We start from the raw sequence: 18,876 nt of genomic DNA, 5'->3' as shown, positions 1-18,876 counted from the left end.
CTTTTATTTTGTTATTAATTGGCTTATGTAATTGGCCGCTCCCATTTTAGGGGCATAAACATTTACAATTGTTAGATCTTTTTGTTGGATAGACCCTTTAATTATGATATAGTGTCCTTTCTCATCTCTTATTACTATCTTTAGTTTAAAATCTATTTTGTCTGATATAAGGATTGCCACCCCAGCTTTCTTTTGATGTCCATTAGCATGATAAATGGTTTTCCACATCCTCACTTTAAATCCAGAAGTATCTTTGGGTCTAAAATGAGTATCTTGCAGACAGCAAATTGTTGGGTCTCGCTTATTTATCTAATCTGATACCCTCTGTCTTTTGATTGGGGCATTTAGCCCATTTACATTCAGAGTAATTACTGAAAGATATGAATTTAGTGTCATTGTATTACCTGTAGAGTCACTGTTTCTGTATATTGTCTCTGTTCCTTTCTGGTCTGTGTTACTTTTGGGCTTTCTTTACTTAAGGGATCCCTTTTAATATTTCTTGTAGGGCAGGTTTGGTGATCACAAATTATTTTAGCTTCTGTTTGTCCTGGAAGTTTTTTTATCACTCCTTCTATTTGGAATAGAAATTCTCGCTGGATAAAGTATTCTTGGCTTTTAGCATCCTGAATGTATCATGCCAGTCCTTTCTGGCCTGCCAGGTCTCTGTGCCTAGGTCTACTGCCAATCTAATGTTTCTACCATTGTAGGTTATGGACCTCTTGTCCCAAGCTGCTTTCAGGATTTTCTCTTTGTCTCTGAGATTTGCAAGTTTCACTATTGTATGTCAGCGTGTTGACCTATTTGTACTGATTTTGAGGAGGGTTTTCTGTGCCTCCTGGACTTGGATGACTGTTTCTTTCCCCAGATTAGGGATGTTCTCCACTATAATTTGCTCCAACATGCCTTCTGCCCCCTCCCTCTTTCCTCTTCTTCAGGAATCTCAATTATTCTAATATTGTTTCACTTAGTGTTGTCACTTATCTCTCAAATTCTCCCTTCGTCATCCAGTAGCTGTTTATCTCTCTTTTTATCAGTTTCTTTATTCTCCATCATTTTGTCTTTTATGTCACGAATTCTCTCTTCTGTCTCATTTACCCTAGCAGTTAGAGCCTTCATTTTTTTTATTATATCTCATTAATAGCCTTTTTTGATTTCAACTTGGTTAGATTTTATGTCTTTTATTTCTCCAGAAAGGGATCCGCTAGCATCTTCTATGCTTTTTTCAAGCCCAGCTAGTGTCTTTATAATCATTATTCTGAACTCTAGTTCTGACATCTTACTAATGTCTATATTGATTAGGTCCCTGGCAGTCAGTACTGCCTCTTGTTCTCTTTTTTGAGGAGAGTTTTTCCATCTTGTCATTCTGTCCAGAGAATAGATGAATAAGAGAGCAAAGTACTAAAATGGCAAAATGACCCCAGAGACATATACACTAGACAAATCAAAAGAGACCCCAAACCAAAAATAGATAAAAAACAAAACAAAACAAAACAAAGGGAAAAAAGAGAGAAGACAATCAGACAGGTGAACAGGTTAGAGCAATACAATGAATCCTGTGTTTATTTTGGTCTGCTCATTAGAAAATTAGATCCCAAAATTGTAATGAAAGAAAAACTTATATATGTACAAAAATAAAAGTAAATACAAAGAGAGGGTAGAATGTAACTGAAAAAATAAAAATTAAGAGACAAGAAAGAAACAACAAAAAACAACAACTACAACAACAACAAACAAGGGACATAAATAGGTGAACAGAACAGAGCAATACGCTATATCCTGTGTTTATTTTGCTCAGTTTGTTAGAAGAAACTACATCTCAAAATTTTAAAGATTTTTAAGAATTTTAAAATTTGAAAAATTTTTAAAGAAAGAAAAACATATATATTTATATATAAAAATCATATATATTTATATTATATATTATAATATATAATATGTTTATATTATATATTAAACATATATATATAAAACACACATATATATATCAAAATAAAATCAAATATATTGAAAGGATAGAATATAACTATAAAGATGAAAATTAAAAAAGACTTTAACAAAACGAAACAAAAGGCAATATGATCAACAGGTGACTAAAACAGAACCAAACACTGGATTTTGGGTGTATTTTGGTCTGTTAGAAGAAACTGCATCCCAAAATCGTAAAGAAAAAAAAAAAACTCTCTCTCTCTCTCTATATATATATGTGTGTGTGTGTGTGTGTGTGTATGTATATATATACACACAAACACAAATAAGATTAAATACAATGAAGGGATAGAATGTAATTGTAAAAATGAAACTTAAAAAAGATTTTTAAAAAGAGTTGATAAAATAAGATTGGCTGAAAAAGGAAAAAGAAAAAAATTTAAAAATTTAAAATTGAAAGACTAAAGAGTTATGGGAGAAAAAAATGAATTCTATGTGTGTTTTCCCCTAGAGCTGGAGTTTTGCAGTTCTCATTGGTCAGTGAACTTGGTCTTGGCTGAATGTTCTTGCTGATCTTCTGGGGGAGTGGCCTGTTGCTTTGATTCTTGAGTGTATTTTCCCTGGAGGGTGGAATTTACCACCCCTGCCAGGGGGCCAAACTAAGTAATCTGTTCCAGATTGCAGTATGTGGCTTTTTTTCCCTGAAGGCTTTCTGCTGAACTTTAGAGGATGAGAATGAAAATGGCGGTCTCCCAATTTCTGGCCCTGGAGCCGAGAGCTCAGGGCCCCACTCTTCAGTGCACTTTCAGAGAAAAGCAGTAAATCACTCTTGTCTCCCTTGTCCCTGTGTCACTTTGTGTTCACCTGGCCTGCGACCTGAGTGTTTCTATCTCAGGCACATGACCCTGTTTCGAGTCTCCAAAACCTGCAGACTCCTGTGGTGCTCTTCCATGCTGCTTCTCCTCCTGGCGAATGAAGGGGGTCTTGCTGGTTCTGCTGCTTTTTGGGTCCCTGCCCGGAGAGCAAGTGGTCCTACTGTGCTGCGGTTTGTGGCAATCCCAAGCTGAGCTTCCATTCCTGGGCTCAGGGCCCCACTCCTCAATGCACTCCTCTGCAGCTTCCCTGCTCCAATGACTGGGAGCTCTGCTGCACTAAGGTATCCCCTGTCTTCCTGTGACCCCAAGGATCCTGAGATCACACTGTCCCAGCTTGGGTTCTGCCCCCACTTAGCCACCTGAGCAACGTCCTTCACCAGAGTAGACTTCTACAAGTTCCAATTTTGTGTACTGCTGGTATATCTTGTTCTGGTAGCCAGTTTATGGAGGGTCCCTCACCCCACGGTCTATCTTCCCATGTATTTCCTTGAATTCACTTCTCTGCACCTCCTACCTTGCAGAAAGTGGTCACTGTTCTATTTTTAGAGTTGCAGTTATTCTTTTCTTAGATCTCTCGTTGAATTTACAAGTGATCAGAATGATTTGATAGTTATCTAGCTGAATTCCTGGTACCAGGTGAAACTAAGGTCTCCTACTCCTCTGCCCAATCTTGGACTTCTCCCCCTAATTTTGCTATTATTGATAATGCTGCAATAAACATCAGGGTGCATATGCCCCTTCAAATCAGTATTTTTATATCCTTTGGGTAAATACCCAGTAGTGTAATTGCTGGCCTATAGGGTCGTTCTATTTTTCACCAGTGGTTTTTCATTTTGAATCTCTAGGAAAATAGTTTTTGGTAATGCAGTAGAGCTTTTAAAGTGGCCCGTTTCTACTTTGTTCTTTCTTTAACAATTAAAAAAAATGCTGCCACTTATATAATGCTTATCATATGCCAGCTGGTATTCTGAATGTTTTGTTTCTATCAATCTAGTTTAATGCCCGGCAAGAAATAGTAGATTAAAACCTTGAGTTTATCAGTATACCAGGTACATGTACTGCCCTTGTTTCCTTTCAATGTCCACTTTGCTTTTGAGAAAACAATAAAATGAGCTATTATATAGATTTCATAGTCAAAAGATAACTGGTAGACTCTGCTTACCTATTGAGGTTTGTGTGATTTAGACTTTTCCCCTTGCAAATTGATTCACTCATGAACAATAGAGAATTTATTTATTTATTGGTCTATTTGTTTTATTCTGAATTTATCTTAGATTAAAGAAAGCTGCAAAAACAATTAGAAAAATAATTGTGTACCACTGTTCCTTAGGCTAAGAATACCATCTTTTTTTTTTAAAAGATTTTATTTATTTATTGGACAGAGAGACACAGCAAGAGACGGAACACCAGAAGAGAGAGTAGGAGAGGGAGAAGCAGAGTCCCACTGAGCAAGAAGCCTGATGTGGGACTCCATCCCAGGACTCTGGGATCATGACCTGAGCCAAAGGCAGATGCTTAAGGATTGAGCCACCCAGACGCCCCTAAGAATAGCATCTTACAAAACTTTAATTAAATGATCAAGACTAAGAAATTCACATTGATTCAATACAATTAACTACAGTAGAGACCTTATTGAAATATCAACACTGTTCCTGCGAGTGATTCTTTTTTTTTGTTCCATGATCTTATGCAGAATTCCACAGTCCATGTAGTTGTTGCCTCTCTTTGGTTTCCTTCTATTTGTCACAGTTTATCAGTCTTGGCTTGTCGTTAATGATCTTGTTATTTGTGAAAAGCAGTAGTCTGATATTTTGTTAAATGTCCCTGAATTTATGTTTGTCTGATATTTCACCTGATTTAGATGAAATTATTTATTTTTTGGCAAAAATACCATAGAAATTATATTGGATTCTTCTCAGTGCATCATGTCAAGGTGTTCACAACGTTACTGCTTTTTATCACCTGTGAGGCAAACTTTTATCATTGGGTTAAGGTGGCAGCTGCTGGTTGAGAATTTATGTCTTAAGGGATCTGAGATGGGAAAATATTTTTCAAAAACACAGGACTTGAAAAGGTTTCTTTCCTTGCCCCTAGGTGCTAGTTCACCTCACTTTCACAGTGGGAATGAGACAAGATGCAAATACAGGGCTATTCCCGTTATCTCCTCCTTAGCACAACTCCTCCCATCTTCCACACACTCGGTGCTATCTTTATTGTGCAACCAAAGCCAGAATAGAGAGAGCATGAAGACAGAGTGTTCTAGTTAGGCATAGTGGAGGCACAGAAAAAACAAATGTATATCACAGGTGCCCAAAATACGCTATGCATGAGAATCACTTGTGGAAATTTTTGAATCCAGAGTCCTGAGTACATTACAATGATACCCACATTCATTTCATCTTGTCCAGATCTGAAAGTCACCCCTCTAATCGGAACTGCAACAGTTAAGAAAAAAATACCAGTGCTGTGGGATGAATAAGAAAATAATAAGGAAAGGCTTCTGGTTTCCAGGCTGGTGCAAATCCTTCGACAAATACAGTGTCACAAGGTTGTATATGGCTGAGGGAATAAGAGGATCTTGGCCTATGAACCCTATTTATTTCCTTGATTTTGGCACTAATCTTTTTTTTCCCATTATTTTTAATAGAGAATTTAATTGGCAACCTTCATAAGATTTGAACTTTATTTTATTGACCAGAAAGTTGCCATAAGAGATGCAGTAATGCTGTTAGTTGAGAAAAAAATACTCTGGGGGAAAAATAGAGCTTTATAAACACCCATATAAATTATTTGTTATTTTTGAAGAGAGCAAAAATAAATCCATTAGTGAATAACAAGCTTTGTTTTCCAAATTTGAGTTGATGCTAAGTACAGTAATTGATGTCCTGAAATCTCACTATAGCAATACAAAATCCTCTAGCTTAAATAAGGTATAATTTCTTCAAATCTTGTTCAGGAATTCTGTTTGTATAGGTCATAAGCATATCATTAGGATAACTGCTTAAAGAGAATCAGAAAAGGGAAAGGGGATAGTCAGAACTAAGCAAAACTGATTTCTGAAGGCAAAGAATGTTTCAAATGAAAGTCAGAGTTCAATAACATTATATTTCTGAGAATTAGAGTAAATGTAATTTTATTAAAATATGTTTTATGATTTTAAAGTAAATAACTCCATCTCTTTGTTCTTTTTTTCTCTCACACACAACACACGCAGACATACAGACACACACATTCTTCCATTAAGTGTTCAAAATAAGAAATTTTTCCTTAATTCTCACCAAGTTGGGAATTGACATAAGGAATGAAAGCAAATTGATAATTATAATTTATTATTTTTATTTATAAACAGTTTCAAAGTATTCAATAATAAATGGGATTCAAATATTTTTATCATCAAGTGAATTATATATGGATGGAAGATTATCAACACACAAAAGCAATTACAAAAGATTATTTTCCATTATTTTAGTGCAGAATAACAGTATAATCAACTCATTACTTTTGAATTACTATAATCAACTGCCCATTACTTTTGAATATGTATTTGCTAAATTGTTATTAAATTTCCAGGTTTTCCCCTCTTTTTTGAAATAGTAAAATTCATTCTTTTATGTCTTTTTTATTTTTTTATTTTTTATTTTCTTAAAGATTTTTTAAATTTATTTGACAGAGAGAGACAGCCAGCAAGAGAGGGAACACAAGCAGGGGGAGTGGGAGAGGTAGAAGCAGGCTCCTAGCAGAGAAGCCTGATGTGGGGCTCAATCCCAGAACGCCGGGATCACGCCCTGAGCTGAAGGCAGACGCTTAACGACTGAGCCACCCAGGCGCCCTCATGTCTTTTTTAACCATATTTTGTTACAGAATCAACTTTAGGATTAGGGTATCATGAAATGATTTTTTTAATGAAAGCTTTTATATCTTAAAATATTGCAGCATATAAGATATATCTGTCTTTTTCTTTTCCCCATACTAAATTCTGCTTAACCCTAGTGACACATCTTCCATGATACAGAAATTTTCTTGCCAGTTCAAATGTATTTAAGAACCATTGAACTCCTAAATAACTTCATTTTTATTTTCCAGTCACTGATTTTTTTTTCTTTTTTTTTTTTTTTTGTCATTTGTTCTAGTTTGTCCCTGAATTATTACGAGATCTTGGTGATTAGTCCGGTTAAGCTCTTCTCCTATAATGAACAATTCTAGAAAATTTAGTGGAGGGAATCTTCTACACCCTTTATGTTGACACTTCCTATGTATTTCGAAATTTTACTTTAGATCTCTTAGTGAAAAATCAGTAAAGTATAGGGGAAAAAATACCTTGATTCTGATGGAATTCGTTCATGTCTTCACATAACCACTGATTGCTCTGTGATTTGGTGTAAAGGGCTTACCTCTCTGATCATTGTTTTTGCAACTAAAATATTTGTTATGATAATTAATTGAGATAACAAATGTAAAACTTGTAGCTTAATACCTAGGCCATAGTAAGTGCTCAATAAGTATTAATATATTTTCCAGATTATTTCAGCTGCTAACTAAGGAGCCCAAAATTCAATACTATGAACAATGAACTACAAAGAAACACAGAGCAGAGCAACATATGTAATGTTCAACAATTGTGGCCTGCAAGGAAGCAATGTCATCAAGGGGTGTGAAGTTGTGTAAGCCGTGAAAGTCATGCTGGTGAGTTCTGGAGATGCAGCAGTGACCTAGGTAAGGCCTTTCCTTAAGCAGTGAGCTTTGCAAAGTTTCGGTATCAAAAAAATCCTAAAAGCACAATGAATAACGTTCAAGTATATAACCAACTTTCTTACATAATGAACTCTTTAGAAGTAAAAAATATGAAGTGTAGTTTGTAAACTGGATGAAGTTACTTCGAACAACTGAACTCAACAGTATTTATTATACCCCTACAATAAAAAGGGCACCATCCAAAAGACACCTGAAAATATTCAAATTCAGCAAAATCCTTATATAATCTCTTCTGAATTTATTATTTATTGGTTTCCTCCAGAAAATGCATGTTTTATTTTGCCTTTAATGTTATATGTCTGTATTTAATTTCTATTGCTTTTGCTCAAACTGTTCAATTTGCTCTTTTTCCTTATTTCTATTGGGAAAAATCCTGTCATCCTTTAAATTATAACTCAAATCCCTCTTCTCACAACTGAAAATCTCGTAACACGTTGGGCAGAATAAATTTCTCAATCCATTGTATTCTCCTCACACTTCCCATACATCTCACCGTGTTACGAGGGTTCACAGTAATGTAGGAATACCTCCCTAATGTATAGTGAACTTCTCAAGAGCAGTAGTTAGCTGAGATTATTCATTATGATTCCCAGTACCCCAATATGGTACTGAACAGAGCCTGGTCATTGTAAATACAATATAACATGCTCAGGATTGTGAGTGATAAGTCTGTTCCCAATAATTAGGTTCTACTACATAATGGATGGTGGAGTGGAACAGAGGTTTCAAGTGACTATTTCTTTACATGCATATTATATTATCTTTGTCTAAAATCTCTCTCCCTTGTCAGAATGGTTGGAAACAAATAGACAAGGAATAACAAATGTTAGTGAGAATATGGAGAAAAAAGAAGACTTTGTGCACTATTGGGGAAATGCAAATTGGTACAACCAGTGTAGGAAACAGTATGGAGTTTCCTCAAAAAATTAAAAATAAAAATATCATATGATTCAGTAATTCCACTACTGGGTATTTACTCAAAGAAAATGAAAACACTAATTTGAAAAGATAAATGCACCCCTATGTTTATTGCAGCATTATTTACAGTAGGCAAGATATGGAAGCAACCCAAGTGTCCATTCATAGACGAATGGATAAGGAAGAAGTAGTATATATAGTCCATGGAATATTACTCAGCCATAAAACAAACTGTTAAAAAACAGAAAAAACTTATGGCTGCCAGATGGGAAACAGGTGGGAGGATTGGTGAAATAAATAAAGGGGATTAAAAGGTACAAACTTCCATTTCAAACTTAAAAAAAACAACAACAACAACACAGAGATGAAAAGTACAGCATGAGGAATATAGTCAATAAGATGATAATAACATTGTTTGGTGATAGATAGTGACTACATTTATTGTGGTGAGCACTGAGTAATGTGTAGAATTATTGAATCATTATATTGTATACCTGAAACAAAGATAATACTGAATAATAATTATACTTTAATAAAAAAAAATTTCCACATAACCTTGAAAGGTCATGGATGATTAAAATGTCCTTAAAGTTCAAAAATACCATGATAGGCTTTTGTAAACTCATAGGATGGTAGAAAGAACAAGAGTTTATAACCCAAGATAGAATGATTCTTAATATGTCTAAAAGAACAAGAATGGATTTTCCAACTATGGAGTTCTGATATCTTTCTGCTTTTGTAAACATCAACAAATGGACTAGATGTGGGAAACCACAAAGAATAAGAGAGGGAGAGGCAAATAAAAGTATTGGTGGGGGCACCTGGGTGGTGCAGCCGTTAAGCGTCTGCCTTCGGCTCAGGGCGTGATCCCGGCGTTATGGGATCGAGCCCCACATCAGGCTCCTCCACTAGGAGCCTGCTTCTTCCTCTCCCTCTCCCCCTGCTTGTGTTCCCTCTCTCACTGCCTGTCTCTCTCTGTCTAATAAATAAATCTTTGAAGAAAAAAGGTATTTGTGTGTGTGTGTGTACATGTGTGCATGTATAATATGAACATAGAAGTGGAAAAATACAGAACAAGCACCATTGGTAATAAAAAAAAAATACAGAGGTGATTACTTCACATTGAAATTAGTGCCACCTTAAAGTATATGTATAACATTCTTTGGCTTTAGTTTCTCAATGTGTGAAAAATAATAATGCTCAAAATTTATACATCCATAGATTTATACTAACAGTTTATAAATGGAATTCTACTAAGTTAATTTTTTCTAAGTAATGAGTCTTATTAAATAGTCTAAAAGTCATAGAACACATTTAATTCATCCGTGGGATTTTAGAAATGTTTGTTCAGGCAGCACTTTCTTATATTTTATTTAATAAGCCAATGTGTCATAAAAATAGATTATGTTTTGGTCATATCAGCTTATAATTTTAAAGAGAAAGAAGTGGACTGTATACATTTTCAAATGATATAAACAGAAAAAAGTATTGTGTGTGCAATAACAAAGATCTCTGCTATTCTCCGTTTTCAAAGGAAAATCTTATGATTAAACATCCTGAAGTATTTTTCCCACAGTTATCCACTGTTTGTTTGTTTGTTTATTTATTTATTCATTTATTATTTAACTTTCAGAATATTGTAGCCCTACGTGTATATATATGAATTTTGAAATTGTTTTTATCCAAGGATGTAAATTCATCTCACAATATTTTCTGGAATGCTAAGTAATAATTTAAATTGTGATAAACTATAATAGTATATTATATGAGTCATGATTGTTGACACATTATTTAATCATGTTTAATAAGGAGGATATACTTTCACTGTACATCTGAGAGTGCTGACAATAAGGTAGAAAATAATCAACCTGGAATTTAGGGTAAGAGTTGAAGTCAAAAATATTTAAAAAACCCTTACATGAAATCAAAACACTGAACACATATGTTACTCCAGTTAACTCAATATTTGCCTCATAACAAGCTCATGTAAACTCAAATAAATAATTAAATTCTATGGGAATGAACAATTCATTTGTCGGTCAAAGGAAAAACTGCATAGTCAATGCCTAAAATAAAATAATGGTCATTTTCTTTACCATATAATCTCAAATAAAAATATAAAATATAAGATTTATCATAAAATTTGTATTAGATGATACTTAATGTTCCATGCCTTCTCATTTAGTTTTTCCTTTACTATAATCCTATGTCATTATTTCTGTATATTTTATAAATTATAATATCCATCATAAATTTGAGAACATTGCACAAAAGAAAAGTTATGCCTAGCATGTTTGGTACAATGTATGTATTTAATAACATCTGCATACATGAGAACACTATAGGTTATAGCTCAGTTTTGGCAGAGCAGAGATATAGACTCAAGACTCATGAATTGTAGGCCTCAATCATTTTCTATATAAATTATCACTATTTTTAAACTAACTTTAAATCATGGAACATTGTGTGAGGAATTCTGCTGAATTATATCATAGTTCTCAAATATAAAAATTATTTCAGGACAAAAACATGTTTAGTTTGATTTTGATTAGGCCACTAAGTGAATATTTTGGCAACTCGGTAGGCTTGGGATCATTGTTTTTGACTGACAAACAGCCAGAAATTTTTATGGACTCAAAATTGCTAACAGAAAGGGCATCTTTCACACCCATATGATTAAGAGGGCATTATTATATGTTAATTTCCTTTCTCCATAAACTTCCTGAAGAAAAGAGGTAAGTATCACTTATAGTCTTCTCATATAGGTACAAACACTTTTTGAGGGCCCTATTTGAACAGTTAGACATGTTAGAATATAAAATAAAAAAAGAAGGAGTTTGAGGAACACTGAGGTGTTATGGCAAAGGTTAACAATATTGGTGATGATGATCACAAGCTAATATTTATAGTTTTTTCTACTCTAAATTGAATACTTTCCCAAGACTTTGTCTCCAATATCTCTTTCATATATTCAACTGTCTTTTGATATTGTTTGTTAATACAATTTACAAATTATTAAACTGTGTCACCAAGAGGTAAATGACTCATCTCAGGTCCCGCCACTAGTTATTGGTGGAACTGGGATTTGAACTCATGTATCTCTAACTCAAAGCCCCATACTCTACCTTGTGACAGACCATCTCTCATTAATTACACGGCCATCTCTCATTAATTATAAAGAGAACATAGTCCATTGAGATGCTTATTTGACCAAAACATTTGTTAAAATAATTGTAGCATTAATGTGACACTCTCATTCCTGTCTTGTACAATAATGAGCAGCACCTTATTGTGGCCACATGTATTCAGGGAAAAAAAAAAAAGAGAGAGAGAGAGATTATTCTGTAGCCTTTTAAGTTTTTAAACCACTCTATTTACTTACATTTTCCTCATTTCCTGTGTCAAATTCTGAAACAATATATTTTTAAAAAACACAAGTCTTGTCGGGATTCAAAAGTAATAGAGCTAGAAAAAAGGATTTATTAAGTGCCTACTGTGTAACAGGCAATGTGCCAGTTAAGTTAGTTGTCTTATTTTATTTTCATCAATTCATGCTCTATAGGAAAAATTAACCCAATTATAAGGTAAGGAAACTGAGACCCAGAGAAGTTCAGTAACTTATACTGAGATGAAATTTCTGGTAAGCGGAATATTCTGCAATTGTGCCAATGCCTACATAATTCCAAACACTTTTATTATTGTCAGTATCACTCAGTGATGAAACTCAGATTCTCTATATTTGAATTTCCAGCTCAAGTGAACCTGATGCCAAAGATCATACCATGAACCACTGCATATGAAGCCACTCTTCACAAAACACAAAAGTAGTATTTTAAAGAACCGCACAAACTCAGTAGAAGAGATAAAGAAGATTAAATGTATATACATAGAAAACAATTTTATAAAGTCAAAGGGACAAATGCTACAATAATGACACAGGTATAATGATAGTGATTTCTTCATTGTAACTCAGATCATTGAAACATAAATGCTGGATGCTGGAAAGAATACTACACAATAAATCATCCTGGTATATGTATTCTTTCTTATGCCCCTAATAGTGTTAGTTAATCTATGTATTTCTGTGCTTTTAAAAACTACTTTATAAAGTTATAAGCATGTTTTAGCTAGAAGGCTAGAAATTGGAGCAAAAATGACATTGTACTTGTACAACATTTTGACATAAACCCAACATTTTCAGAATGTTCATATATTTATCAGAGTCCCAGAACCATAGATATCCTCTGATGGAAGCACTGGGGTCATATGAAGACCAAAAAATAAAAAAATAATAAGTAGACATGATTTAGACAACATGTGAGGAAAAAATAGATCCTATCCTGTTTAGAGAACCAGGTTAAATGAATTCTATTTCTTCAGTTTTATAACATACATTTACAAACATTACTCTGCTATTAGTTTGGAAGACATAATTGACAGAAGTGTGTAGGAAGAAGTTGAGATCAGATATATATACTTTGGAATACAGCTAACCACAATTACTCAGTATAATTTTAAAGGATTATACTTCTTTACACTCCTTTTGTAGAAGGTACTCCTAAACACAGTCTTCTCTGAAGTTCTAGGAAAGAACTAGTGGGACTTGTTTGTGCCAGATGGATCCCCTGACACATAGGACTAAATTTTAGGGGCTGTTGATTCTCGTGAAGCTGGCTATATTCCTGGCATAGGTAAATGAGGAAAGATACTGAAAAAAATAAAAAAGAAAAGATTACATCACACAGACTAAGAAGAGATAGAAAGAGATGAAGAAATAGAATTACTTTAAATCCTTTTATGTCATTCCAGTCCTTAGCTCCCAGTTCTTAGAGTCCAAAATACATTTAGATTCTGTGACATAGTGTTATCTTGCTTTATCAAGCAACAACTATAAGCCAATTTTGAACCAATTATGTAGGAGCTGCTGATTTCACTCAGGAGGAAACAAAAACTAAGAGAGTGTAGACACTGTGACAAATTTTCGAAAACAAATAAACAGGAACTAGAATTCAGAAAATCTAGCTCTCATACACATACTTAAAATTGTTGGCCTATGCTTCTTCTCAGTCTCAAAAAATCATTTCTCTCCTATTAATATCGCATATTTTCTTGAAATCAAATCGTTTCAAACAAAACAAAATTTGTGAGAAGAATGAGAAAAGGAGTAAAAATGCAATGCTGGATAATCTTAATTTTCTAGTTGTGAATGACAGAGAGATTTTCTGAAAAGAAGATTAAAAGGTGCCTGAATAGGTAAAGCAAAGGATAAGATAAAGAAAACACGGTCACATTCAGTACTACCCTGAATCAGTGAGGTCATCCATGCAGTCATTTTTCCAGCCTCTGTATTTGGGTTTGAGCTGGAATATTATAGGATATTCCACTTTAGTACAGAAAGAAGGAAAAAAAAAATACTCCTTACATCATCAATAGCTTGGGCTATGTGGAGGCCATCTTTATTTTAATGAAAACACAGAATGTGTGAAAACAGGGCAGGCATGCAGTGAGTTATCATCAGGGCTTGTGCCTCAAGTTTCAGTTCAACAGTTATAGTCATAACTCTGATTCTCCTTATTTTAACTATGAATTCACATCTACACCTCTTCCTTCCTCCTCCCTGTCAGCTTTGGAATGTCCCTTCCTAGTGTTATCACCCTCCATTCTCATTGAATCAGGTCAAATGAAGCAAAGTTTCATTCATTGGGGAGGGGAATTTCTGGTCATGAAACTATCTGAAAGGTTATCAATCTTTCCCCCACTCTCTGACTTTTCTGCTGACAGGCTTAATCAACGATGCTGACTGCTCTGTGAATGACAGCTCTAAATTCTCCAAAGGAAAGACATCTCTCCACTCAATGCATCTCAGTGTAGCACATGCTCATAGAGCTAATCTTGCCTATCACAGTGAATTCTTTAGGTTACTAAGCTCATAATTAAAAGTCTTCACTAATGACATGGTAATTGTTTTAATGGATTTCCAATGAAGTGTGAAGTTCCCTGCTGATATGTCAACAAAATATGAAGCATTGTGAGAAAACGATGTAAAGCTTCATAGAATTTAGAGTTAGAGGAGACCTTAAAATTATCTAGGGGAACCTTTTCATAATAGAAAAGAGGGAACCAGCCCCAGAGAAGTGAAGTGTGCTGCTGAAGGTCATTACATGAAGTGGAAACTGTAAGTGTCCTGACTCTTAGTACAGTGATTTGTTTCCATCTCACTGCTTATTAATTTTGACCTGCTTTTTATTTATATTGTTGCTGTATCAAGAAACCTTTGCCTTCAAGTTTTTCATGTCATCAGTGGCAACATTTAAATAATATTAATTAAATATTTAAATTATATCGGTAAAAGGGTACGTATAAAACAATTTTTATTACATTACTTTTGTGGGAAGATTGCAAAGGTGACTTTGGGAATGAAAATCTACAGAGCTGAGAATTTCTTGGTTGGGTGCCTCCCGAATAAATATCTTGAGAAGTCAATGAACCAGGAGAGATTTGAGGAAATCAGCGTAATCTCGTAGTTAGATGCATGGTACATGAAGTAAGTAAATTTGTTTAGAATTTGTTTGGAATTTCAAAATTATAAGTTCAAGTTGAAGGTCATGCAATCATCTATTTCCAAAGGAGGTTAAAATATATATTCTCAAGGAATTTACAGATACTTGTCAGTTTCCCAAAGAACTTAACAGGTAATTGGCACCAACTCTAGGAACTACAAGCCCCAAAGAATTAAAATTGATAAGCATATTAGGTCTATTAACCTACTCTGAGTTTCGTTTGAAGACAGGGATAATATTCTTATTACCTATCTTCATTTCGGTAGCATTCTAAGAATGACAATTATCATTAAAAAAACTTTTTGCAAAGTAAGGCAACATTTAAATGCAAAATACTCTTCTTATCACTTTGCCAGTACCCTAGCTCATGGATAGAGTAAGCAATGTTACTGCTTCTTTACTTATATCTAGTTTTCGATGGTGTTTCATGCTGTTAAGCTAACTGTTAGACTGTTTCATTTTCCCACTGATGAGGGAAAGTGATGTTAATTTTAATTGGATTGCTGTATTTCATTACTTTGTTAATTTCACTCTTTATATTTCTTTTCTGATAGATTTTATCACAAATCAACTTCAAAATAGACTTTATAATGGAGCTTCTTCTATAGTTTGCCAAAATGTAATATTATAAGCTTGAAGGATCTGTTGAAGTTCTTAAATGAAGAAAAAAAAAAAAGAAAAAAAGAATTGCGTTATGTTTGATTGCATTACACAACCTAATAAAGTAGATATTCTCCAAAAGATAAAAGTCCAGTGTCCTTCCATTCTGTTCAATGTACCTTCTTCCTTTTGGCACTGATAGTCCCAAAATGACCAGAAGCACCTGCTACATTCTGGCTAGCTACATGTGTTTGGTTCTATCTTGATTCATCTTTCTTAAATTCTTTATCTTTATTGAGATTACCATATTTAACAAGTGACTCTATTAAACATTGAGGAGGAAATAACCCACATGATTAAGTTTATAAAACAAATAAGAAAATATGAAATACATTTCAAATGTTAAATAATCATGTAACATGGGTATATTGTATTGTCCTGTGGTGTCACTCAAATTCAGGCGCATGGGCCTTCTACAATACTAGAACCCATCTCGAAGACAGGCACAAGGCCCTATGACATTATGAGTATAACTCATACACAGAATAGCTGAAAAGGGACTCAGCAAATTTGCTGGGTCTGAGCACAGGCCACTTCTGTTGGATGATTCCTAGGCATGTGCAGCAAACAGTTAATATTAATCCAGTTCACCCTTCCCCTCCACACACACACACACACACACACACACACACACAGAGAGAGAGAGAGAGAGAGAGAGAGAGAGAGAGAGAAAGCTCCTCAATATGGTATCTGATATTCGTCTTGTAGTCTTGTAGAGCAATGTCTACTCCTATGTCTTCATTCAGCTTAGGTGTAGCTGCCTGGATCTGCTGACAGAACATGCTGGACTATAATGACTCTGCTTTTTTCATTCTAGAAACTGAAAGTCCTTGTAAGCCTAGGATTGACTCTCCTAGAATAATCAAAACCCATTTCAAAACATTAAAAACAAATCTCACAAATACACCATGGTTTTTACAAATCCTGAGAAAATTTTACATAACATTTCACTTCTTCAAAAATAATAAAATACTGAAATTCTCAAATATCTTCTCCTAAAGTTTCCTCTAACCAAAACCTTTGTACATTGAACCAAAAAGAGAGGAAAGTGATTGTGGTAAATTGCACAAATGATTTCAATTCTTTGTAGTTTGTCCCTGGAACCTATTTCTTCTCCCCTGGAATCTAAATTGGCCGTACGTTCAGCTTTGGCCAATAGCTATGGGGTGGAATTACTTTTGTATCAATTCTAAATCCAAGCCCCAGAGGTTTGTGTGTCTCTTCTCTCATTCTTTGCATTCTGAGATAGTCACGTGAAGAACAAGCTAGCCTGCTGCAGGGTCATAGACTCAACCTGCAGGTGATCCGTAGTTTACTGCAGCTTCTTGAGGGAGCCCAGCCAAGATCCACCAACCTAGCTCAGCTCAACAAAATGTCCAGTCAATCCCAGACCCATTTTGCAAGCCACAGAATAGCAAACTAAAATATTGTTGTCATTTCATGGCAACAAATTTTAGGTGAATAGATGTACAGCAAGATGTAATGGACATAATGAGTAAGTCCAGAATTCTTAAAGCAGGCACTGTATAAATACTCAGGTCTCTCAAAGATTTCTAATGTAACCGAAGAGCAAGGTAAAAATTCCTCTCTCCCCACACCAAAACATATAAGAATAAGTGATGGGTACTTTCTTTCAGAAACAATATTTTAGAAGAAATTTACTTTAGGGACCCCTGGGTGTCTCAGTCGGTTGGGTGTCTGCTTTGACTCAGGTCATGATCCTAGAGTCCTGGGATCCAGCCCCACATCAGTCTCTCTGCTCAGTGGGGAATATGTTTCTTTCTCTGCCCCTCACCCCTGCTCATGATGTCTCTCTCACTCACTCTCTCTCTCAAATAAGTAAATAAATAAATAAATCTTAAAAAGGAAATTTTCCTTAAAAATAACATTTTAAAATTAAAAAAATAATGAATCCATTTAGAATCTATTGCCTAAGAATTGATACTAATATTCCAAAGATTTCTGAGAGCTTAATCAATTTAATATCATGGAAACATAACACTGGACAATGCCTCAAAGCAAAACCTTCTCTGTGAGATTGAAACTCTGTAAGTTAACAGTATACAGTATAATATAAAGTACAAGGACTTTATACTAATGGACGACAGCAAGTCTAAGAAAATCAATTGAAAGAACAGAGGAATTTGGGTGGGGAGATCATTTTTATATAAACTAGAAATTACTTATGACAATAATTTAACAACTCCATTTCCACCCATGGTGTTATTTAATACCGAAAAGTGTTCAGAACTCAGGTTTTATATTTCCTCTGAACACTACTCTCTCAATCTAACTCCTTGATGGGAAATACCAATAATTGCTTGAGTCTTTTGAAGTAAACCAATCATCAACTGGCAAAGCTTTCCTACTAAAGTGAGAACAAGGAACAACAAAAATTCTCTGCACTGTTATATTGTAGTGTCTAGATAAAATTCTTCCAGAAAATGTGCTCAAAATTAACAGCCAACTATAACAGGGTAATATGTAGAGGTTGTTATTTAAGGATCTTTAAAAAAAAATGAAAGTGCATCATTAAAACCTGAAAATAACAAACCACTCCATTGGTAAGTTCATAGCAAAACATTCCTGCAAAAGAAAAGAATGTTTTGTCATTAAATGTAATAAGTTATTGATCAACATGAGTATATTTGAATGTCAGCATTTTAAAATTTTGGAAGTTGCTACTCAGTTCTAACAGCAAGTAAAAAGCTGAACAGACTGAAAAATTAACAACTCTTCTTGGATCCATAAGAGAAGGAAGAACACCAGGCAAACTGCCAACCCCAAGATCAAAGAGACAAACAGGTGAATACAAGGAGTCAAAGTTTACCAGAGCAGAGCAAAAACAACGCAGGGAATCAGTGCCTGGGCAGGAAAACCTGAACTGTAATTGACAAGTTGCTGGAAGCTCAGGGCAGATGAGTCTGAGGTAAAAACTCCAGGGAGACCCAGTTATGGGGAGGCCCCCACAGTATTGTGAGATTTGCCTTCAGGAACTTGTCCAGATTACCACAGTGTATGTTGGAGAAAATCCCTTCTGGTCTGGCAGAGGGGACAGAAAAAGGAACATTTAAAAATATACCAGAGCACTCTGCTCTTCTTAACCAGGTTTGACCTCAGGAGAAGCTAGTTAACCAAAGTCTAACTTGCTGGAGTATTTTTAGAATTTAAAGATTTGGGCAAAG

At 34.7% G+C, this 18,876-nt stretch overlaps 1 long non-coding RNA gene across 35 annotated transcripts in view; it reads left to right on the top strand.

The window, feature by feature from the left end:
* LOC123793462 (uncharacterized) overlaps nt 1-16,278 on the top strand; it is a 191,377-nt gene extending 175,099 nt beyond the window's left edge. For 33 of the 35 annotated variants that reach the window (XR_015725568.1, XR_015725567.1, XR_015725564.1 and 30 more), the window contains one exon: nt 7,320-7,606. This is a non-coding gene — a long non-coding RNA (uncharacterized LOC123793462). Of the gene's footprint in view, nt 1-5,209; nt 5,350-7,319; nt 7,607-12,222 lie in introns of those variants that run through there. The other 2 variants (XR_015725537.1, XR_015725538.1) reach the window with 2 other exon arrangements.
* The last annotated feature ends 2,598 nt before the right edge of the window (nt 16,279-18,876 follow it).

Source organism: Ursus americanus, chromosome 8 (assembly GCF_024610735.1).
Source record: "Ursus americanus isolate L20-20 chromosome 8, mUrsAme1.1.p, whole genome shotgun sequence".
NCBI classification, from domain to species: domain Eukaryota; kingdom Metazoa; phylum Chordata; class Mammalia; order Carnivora; family Ursidae; genus Ursus; species Ursus americanus.
The sequence above is the reverse complement of the archived record's forward strand: the minus strand, read 5'-3'. Positions and strand labels throughout refer to the sequence as shown.